Here is an 8,577-nt window from a genome sequence, read left to right as displayed (position 1 = left end):
TTATATAGTTATAATAAGACTTTTTTGTTCTTCTGGATATTGTATTGATGTTATAAACATAGTTACATGAAATATCCTCTATGATTAATTGATCTTAATTATTGTGTTTGTAAGAAAAATTTATTAGTTGTTATAAAAAAAGTATTTGTTTATAATATCCGGTTTTTAAAGGGCAACAAAAGCTTTTCTACCAATGCGTTTGTCCGACTGCAAAACAGTACCCTTTGGGAAAATACGACGTGTTTTATCATGGTTTAATTTATCCTGATTCCATGATATAAGATCACGGTAAACTTCAGACGTTGTACAGTCCTTTATTTGTATACGGAGATAAGAAAACATTGTAGGAAATGTAAATAGAAAATGTTTAGCAACCAAGCCAGAAGTTCAAAATTGGTCATACAGTATACAACAGATGTATATTAATATTTGTATGTACTTGTATTTTTATTGACGACTCGAAAAATAAATCCTGTCATTTCGCAATTACTGTTAATCATGCGTCTTATTCAAAATCAGATATGACTCGGCTGCTAACCTTTGGAAATAAACACTCGTCGCCTCCACTTTTACGCACACACATGCCCGATAGAATCATACATTATCAATACATATCAAATTGGTTGTATAACCCGCAGGTCATAATTTATTCTGAGTCCGGGAACTAATAGCGAAATCTTGATTCCACCGAATGAATATCAATATGTTTTGTAAGAACAGACTAATGTCTTTATTTTGCAAAATAATTAAAGAAAGCTTATGTAAATGAATTAAATTATATTAACTATGATGATGGTTGTATACTTTTCGGTTGTGTTACAAATCACACAGACTTTCCAGCTTTTAAGGTGGAGGAGGCCTGAGGCGTCCCTTTGTAAATCATATTATTAAATGGACAAGCGAGCACCTGAGAATAAGCATTGACATTCGGGGAGATTGATAGTAAATTATTAAATATTTTAAATTATGCAACTAAATTAAAATGGTGTATGTTTGTCTAATTTCTTTGCATATTAGTTTTTATTAAATCTGTTTATGAGATAATAAATATTGCAACATCTCTAACACTGATTACATTGTTGTAAGCGGTGTTTATTACTTTTAAAGGTAATACAATCAACGATTCTTAAGAAAAATAAAGCAAAATTAGAGGTGAAGTACAAAGAAACCTTAATTGTGTATTGATTGTAAATTTCATTCAGGAAATAAAGAATTATTTTACTATATATCAATATTGATGCTTTTATTTATGTTTAATGAGACAAAAAATATCCAACACATCTTGAATGTATTCTATAAAATTGCTTCATCACATGTAAGCTTTAAATAATATTATGCAAATGTTTCAATACGAAGCGCTTTGTTTGTGTAATATGTAGACGAACCGTCCGTAGAACTCATTTTATATTTTATTTTCTTGCAAAATTGCAATGCATATAACACGAATTAAAGATATTGTGAAAATGTCACATTTGAAGTAAGATTTGTTTGAGGTCATGATTACTAACGAAGAAGAATTCATTAATCCAGATGCGTAACAAATTGTTTAAACAGATGATTTAATTGCAAAATTAATTACGTCAAAATATCGCGAGAAACATTATTCTCTCAGGGTAACAAAGTGCCAGTTTGTTCTCAACTTATGACAGCTCGTTTTAATTTAAACGAACGATTTCATACAGATTCTTGTTTACAATTAATATATTGATGAATTTACTGATTGTGAGACTTTTGGTGCCTGTGTCGACACTTATCGTAAATTGTGCCCATTAAAAGTTTGTCGACGTCGTACTATAGTTTGAACGAGCTTTGGAAAAAATGATTGTTTAATGTATAAAAACACAACAATTAGATATTGTATGGAGTTATAGGTTGGAAACATTTTCATGAGCTATCGTGAATAACTTGTTAAAAACTAATATCTGTTCCTAAGACTTCAAATCATCTCTGATTATTGTCACCATTTATTATTGAAGTCTAAAAGTTTTATATAACTCAAAACCGAATTTTCCTCTTCATGTTTCTTAAAGGTTTTAAGAATAATATATAAAAAAAACATTGTTTAAATGGCACAATTTCACCGAGTTTTACATGATTTTGGTATTTATTCACTAGGTTAATAACTTTTAACATTTTCACGGTTTTGAAATTTTAGTTTTTTCAAGTAATTACAAAAAACAGTAAAACACACATACGACAACACTATTAGTATATCAGTTGTTGCTATTTATATGCGGGATCAACAATTAAATGGCAAAAAACAAGGATTTACTTATACCTCTCATTATGTTTAACTAATGTTTAAAATCGTTTAAAATCTACAAACAGATAGAAGGTTGTTGATAGCTTTTGCTTGAAGGAAAATGTCTCTAGGTTACTTTAATTAAAGTTTGATTAATTTTAATTTAGATTTTATATATAAATGTTATGCTGAGGACTCCTTCTGTATAAGACGCAATGTCATTTGTTTCTACTTTTGTAATACAGCATGCAAAAGTATATTCAGTTATGAATAGATAGGAACTTAACATTGAGTTAATAAAAGTACATTTTTTAGAAGTTTAAAGTTTGAAGATATTTTAATTTTGCATGTTTTTGATAATATGCTATCTTAAAAGTACAAAACTAATGACCAAGTTATTTACAGATTATTTTTAATAGAAACCATATTCGTAACACTTAGAAGCAAACGGTAAGAACATTACTACTGAATGTACTTTGAATTTAAATGTTTTAAACGGCAATATTCTACCATTTAAATAATGTTATTAAGATTTACATGCTTGTTTTTATTGATATCCTATGTATGTTTATAACAGTATTTTGAAAGATTTAAATTAAAGAGAAAAAGTTTTCAACATAGTTGTAATAGTTTAGAATTAGCTATGGAAACCATATACCGGCTCAACTTTACTCACACACATGCTGGACAGTCTGGCTTATCAGGTATATCAATACATACCAATTAAAAAGGATTTATAACTAAGTCTGAATCAAGGGAATTGATAGACAAAACACGAGCCCATCATATGAATATCAATATATACTTTAAGTACAGACAGACTACTGTCTTTCATTTGAAGAATAAAATATCGACAGCATATGTAAATGAATAAGGTTATACCTTATACACCAGTGTGTATCCAGTAATGCCGGCATGTGAAAATAACGCAAGGTTCGTGCAAAAAGGAAGAATTTACTTACATCTACATATCTAAATAAAAACGGATTTAATCACATTAAATCAGATCATTTTCAATTTTCTATGTCATCAGAACTTTAGTAAATGTCACTTGCCTACCAAGAAATCGAAATTATACGGTATCATATGCATTGGTGGACAAAAAGGCAAACTCACGCTCAAAACGTTTGGCAAGCCATCATTTTCACAAATGATTTTTAAAAGTAAGCAATTTGTGGAAATAATCTTGATGAGCAATAAAGAATAATTGTTTTTCAGTTTGATACATTAAAAAAATATATTGACTTACTAGTTTACTTACCGCGTTGGCTATCCTGTCAGGAATTCGCCATTAATTACACAATTCTTCGTAACCTTTTACACGAATCGTGTGTTTTTTCACATTCCGGCGTTATTGGATATGCACGGTGTTACATATGAATCAAATTATATCAACTTAAATGATATTTTGGACAGTTTTTCCCGCTTTCCTGGTGGGAGAGGTCTAAGAGGTCCCTTTGTGAATGCTAACATTTAATGCACAGGCGAGCACCCGAGAAAAACCAAAGACTTTCCGGAAACTAGATATAAAATGATGCAATGTTTTAACGTCATACTTCAAAATGTTGATGTTTATGTTGACGGGTGTGTGTTTGTCTAAATTCGTTTTCTTTTCTTCTTTAAATATCAGCAATGTAAGAAATAATATTTGAAAAAAAACGACATTTCTCTGGAGCAACGTACATAAACATATATATACATGTATATTTAAAACAAATGAAGCTTATGTTTTATTAAATATGTTTATATGATAATAAATAGTGCATCATCTCTTTTACTGATTGCAACATCGTAAGCACTGTTCATTTCTTTTAAAGGTATTGGAATTCAGTTATTCCAAATAGCAGGACAAATAAAGAAATATTAGGATGAAATACAGTGAAACGTTAAAATTCTAAGGAATGTGTAAAACTTCATTCCGGAAATATGTTTCAGTTGCAATTTAAGCGTATTTTTGCTTTGTTAATTTTGTATGAACTTTAGGCTATAAGTCTGTAGAACATATTTATTTTCGTCTGTCAGATTCGCAATGTATAGAACACAAATAAAAGTTATATTTGACCATATTTTTCCTGAAATGATTTTATCTTCCTTTCAGAACTGTGTTTATCTTCTTTTGTTACTGCGTAAGCAAAAAAAATACATCTTAAGATATGCCACTTGACGTAAGATGTTATTAAGATTATGCTTTACAAACAACGCGGAATGAATTAACAACTATGTATACAGGGAATGATATAATGGCAAAAATGATTTAGTTTCTCTATCAAAAATCTCGCAAAATCATCGTTCTCTAAGGGTAACAAAGTGTCAGTTTGTTCTTAACATATGACAGCTTGTTTTAATTTAAACGAACAATTTCATACTGCTTTCTTGCTTTTCCTTGTTGATCGTTTTTACCATATTTCGACCAAATGTGACTAACGATCTTAAGTTTTCACGCCTAAGCTTCCAGTCATGTCGCCACTTGATCGCTCATTGATAGACTTAACAAAATAGTATTAATTTACAGGTCAGAGATACGTTTAAAAGCTATCTAACAACAAACCGGTTCGCTATTGATAAGGAAATTCACCATTTTATTAACACAATATTATCATCTTTTCAACAACAAAAAACAACAACAACAAATAAATCATATTTGTGTGCACTGTCGTTTATAGTTTATAGTTCATTTTGTTGATAATAAAAAACATATAGAATGCCATACAATGGATATATTTTATCAGTATTATTATCTTAATTAACAAAGCCATTCAATGTACACCTTTCTTATGTTTTTCAACACTTATTGTTTGCTTCATGTAAAGATATCTGCCTACTCGGAAATGAAAATGTTATCAATAAATGAAAAGTAACAAGTATTTCACTTCTTTAAGTTATAATACAGCCTTTTGTCTAAAAAATTATAACTATTTCTTAATAGCTAGGTACATTTTGATTCATTGAATATCTAGAAAATGAAACCTTTGTTTACACAGGTTTGCATAATTTACAGTTTATAAAGTTCATTGTCATATGTCACATTCAAGTATTCATGTATCTAGAACAATACAATATGTTAAGCCAATCTGTAATGATTTATTTGGACACTGTTAACATTACATACTTAAATCATATTATATTTGAATGCAATAATGTAAAATAATGAAATAGATAAATATAAAATAAAAATGACAGATATACAGATTCCAAAAAGATATAGGCACTAATATTTAAAGATCCTACAACACGTTTTTTTTTTTTTGGTTTTAAATCATAAATATGATGCTCAAATTAAGATTTATCCATATTGTAGGTTCCAAAAAGCATTATTTATAAAGATATAATCGGATTTAACATTTCATATAAATAAGGGGAGGTAATAAAAACTTTTTTTCTATAAAGTTTAAGTCAATTTTTACAATAAGACATGAATGCATATATTTCCATATATATTTGAAGTACATATTTTACATATTCGTTGATGTTTGAAAATTGTTTTATTTGCATAATTATGTACATAATTATACATAATTTCACTTAGTGTGGTTTACCACTTTAATCACAACATACAGGATCTTTAATACCGTTGTATAAACCCTATCAATGTACACCTATTATTTCAGAAGTGTTGACTTTATCTAACCTATTGACAGAAAACGTTGACACTTCGTCGGTTCCCTTTATCAAACCTGACATTTCATTTATCAAATCACCTCCGGTCAACTATACTTAGCTCTTATTGTAAAAGATTAAATTAATGCTTTAGGTGTCAATTTGCATTTCATTTTCATGCTTTACATTTGATTATTCAAGTAAGATCAATATGCTTCCACATATTGTGAATACTTTTAAATTAAAATTGCGCTTCAGAAAAAGAAATCTATCTCTAGCGTACACAAGTTACCAGGATGTAAAAATGTTTCTTGTAGTATATCTCGGTTTCATTTATGTCACGTAAAATTCCTACATTTAAAGCGCTTCATTTGCATTTGATTATTTAAAACAAATTCAAACGGGTATCCGTTAGTTTTCGGGAAAAGCGAGACTGTTCGGAGAGCTGATCATCTTTGTTATCTATCAAATGAGCTCCGCTATACCCTTGATAATACCTATGTATGAATGAGGTTAAAATCAGATTTGGAAATAAAATCATATTAAAAGCAGTTTTCAATCAATTTATACTAAACTTATAGAACTATGTTTGTAAACACAAAGATAAAAACAAATTAATCATTAATACCATACGCTGACATGCTTAAAAGGAGACGAACTATGAAAACGAAAAGAAACACAAAGGAAATAAAACAATGGCTATTTGAACAAACGCTACAAATCGTGAAAATTTGGTTTCCTCACTGAAAATAAAGCTCTTCTGAAATTGTTTTTGAAATACTCTTCAGAAAGTAGATTCTCAGTTTTGCATGGTTTGAAACTCTTCACAACCCCCCCCCCCCCAATTGTTTACCCAAAGTCCAAGTAATAAATTGCAAATGCATATTCCTTAAACAAAAATACATATTTGTGTTCACATGATAATATTTTATTTTGAAACACATTTTAAGATTATTACCATGAAAATATTATAAATCTGGAGGCATGTTGCTTTGCTTAGTTCACTGCACAAACAATGTTTATTATTACACCAAGCATGTATAGTTCTATAGAGGGTAAAATTCATTTATTCAGAAATGCAAATTGCATTTATTGTGTCATATTGAATAACTTTTGTTATTTTTACTCTATTTTCAGATGATCAGAATAAAGTATATCCAAATCAATTTTTAGTAGGGTTGTATTGTTGATCTATCTTTAAAACGCCTGATTAAGCAAATATGTTTGTTGTTTTCAGTGATTAATTAGCAATGATTAACTATAACACATTAATTGATCTCCAAATATTAAAGCCTCGACGGATTTATGATATGATAATCGGTTTTCAAGTCTCAAGGTAAAATGCTTTTGCATCGAGCTACATTAATAGGAATTAGAAGGAGAGGATTGCAGTGGGTTTTTATTAGCATTTTGCTGCGGAATTGATTTCAAACCAGTTTTGTATACCCTGTGAGGGCTTGAGATTGATTTTATACTGTGAATTATTTCAATTAGAATATTGTTTTTTATTATATGATCTAAATATAGCGGCAATCTCAATGGTCCAAACAGTATTCAACAGAACTTTTATAAAATCATATTCACTGGATGTAGAATGATATTCACTGGCGAACTGGATTCTCAGTCTAAAAGTAGATTGAGACACATATTCAATGACAATACACAGTATTCTTATAATTAGGTGTGTTAAAAGAAAGCAATTGTTGCGCTGTGTTTCTTTATGGCATATTTCCCGATTAAAATATCATTACTTTATTATTTTACTTAAAGGCTACACCGAAATGATAAATATAAACTTGAATTTCTTTTGTATGCGCAGCGTTCGAGTAGTCGTTGCACGGCTAACACGTGCGTCTTTTTTTTCACGCGCTTCAACGAGGCAAAATTTTTATATAAAGTTGTACTTTTGGGATTTTGTTTTAAATTGTTATCTTATTCATATAATAAAACAATTATTAACTAGTGAGCCATTGAATATGATAAGATATTCACCGACAGAACGTCATTATATTGACATCAGCTATCGCCTCGATTAATATAGCATCTGCCAATGAATATATCATAATATTCAATGACATACTAGTCAATAATTGTATAATTACTCAGCTTGGGTTCAAAGAAATTTCAACAATAAATGATATTACAGTAGGTGTTCCGTAAAACGTAATGTGTACCAAAATCTACTCGTTACTTTATTTTCTTTGTGCCTATTTCAAACTGATTCTGTATAATATAACACGTTTGCAACGTCGATTTTCATGAAATGGAATAATTTCAACGTTATCAAATCTTTATGCACGGCTTCAAACAATTTTTAAAGTAACTTTACGATCTCTTAAACAAACAGTAATTCTTCTTTGTTAGTATTTAGTAATAAATATATCCAGCATGTAATATGATCGCGTATAAACGCTTGTCTGACCCGTAGAATTCGCCTAGCGGTTTAAATCCTTTTTTAACTGAAGTTTATAACTTGTAGTAAAACATCTACTTTAAAAAGGTTTGAAAGTTAATAAAGGCCAGTATAAAAGGGTTTAACATTAAATTGCCAGACCAGAACCGAACACAAGCGTTTATACACGTCCAAAAGCTTTGGAGGAAAAATACATCGAATATTTGGTGCTGTATATTGTATATTTTTGTTTGAAATTGAAATTGATAAAACATTGACACAACTTTTATGCACCAATGACTTACATATTTTTGTAATCAGACTTTAAAACTACTCTGAAGTAATG

This window comes from Ruditapes philippinarum, unplaced genomic scaffold (assembly GCF_026571515.1).
Source record: "Ruditapes philippinarum isolate M1 unplaced genomic scaffold, ASM2657151v2 ctg905_1_1_1_1, whole genome shotgun sequence".
NCBI classification, from domain to species: Eukaryota; Metazoa; Mollusca; class Bivalvia; order Venerida; family Veneridae; genus Ruditapes; species Ruditapes philippinarum.
The sequence above is the reverse complement of the archived record's forward strand: the minus strand, read 5'-3'. Positions refer to the sequence as shown.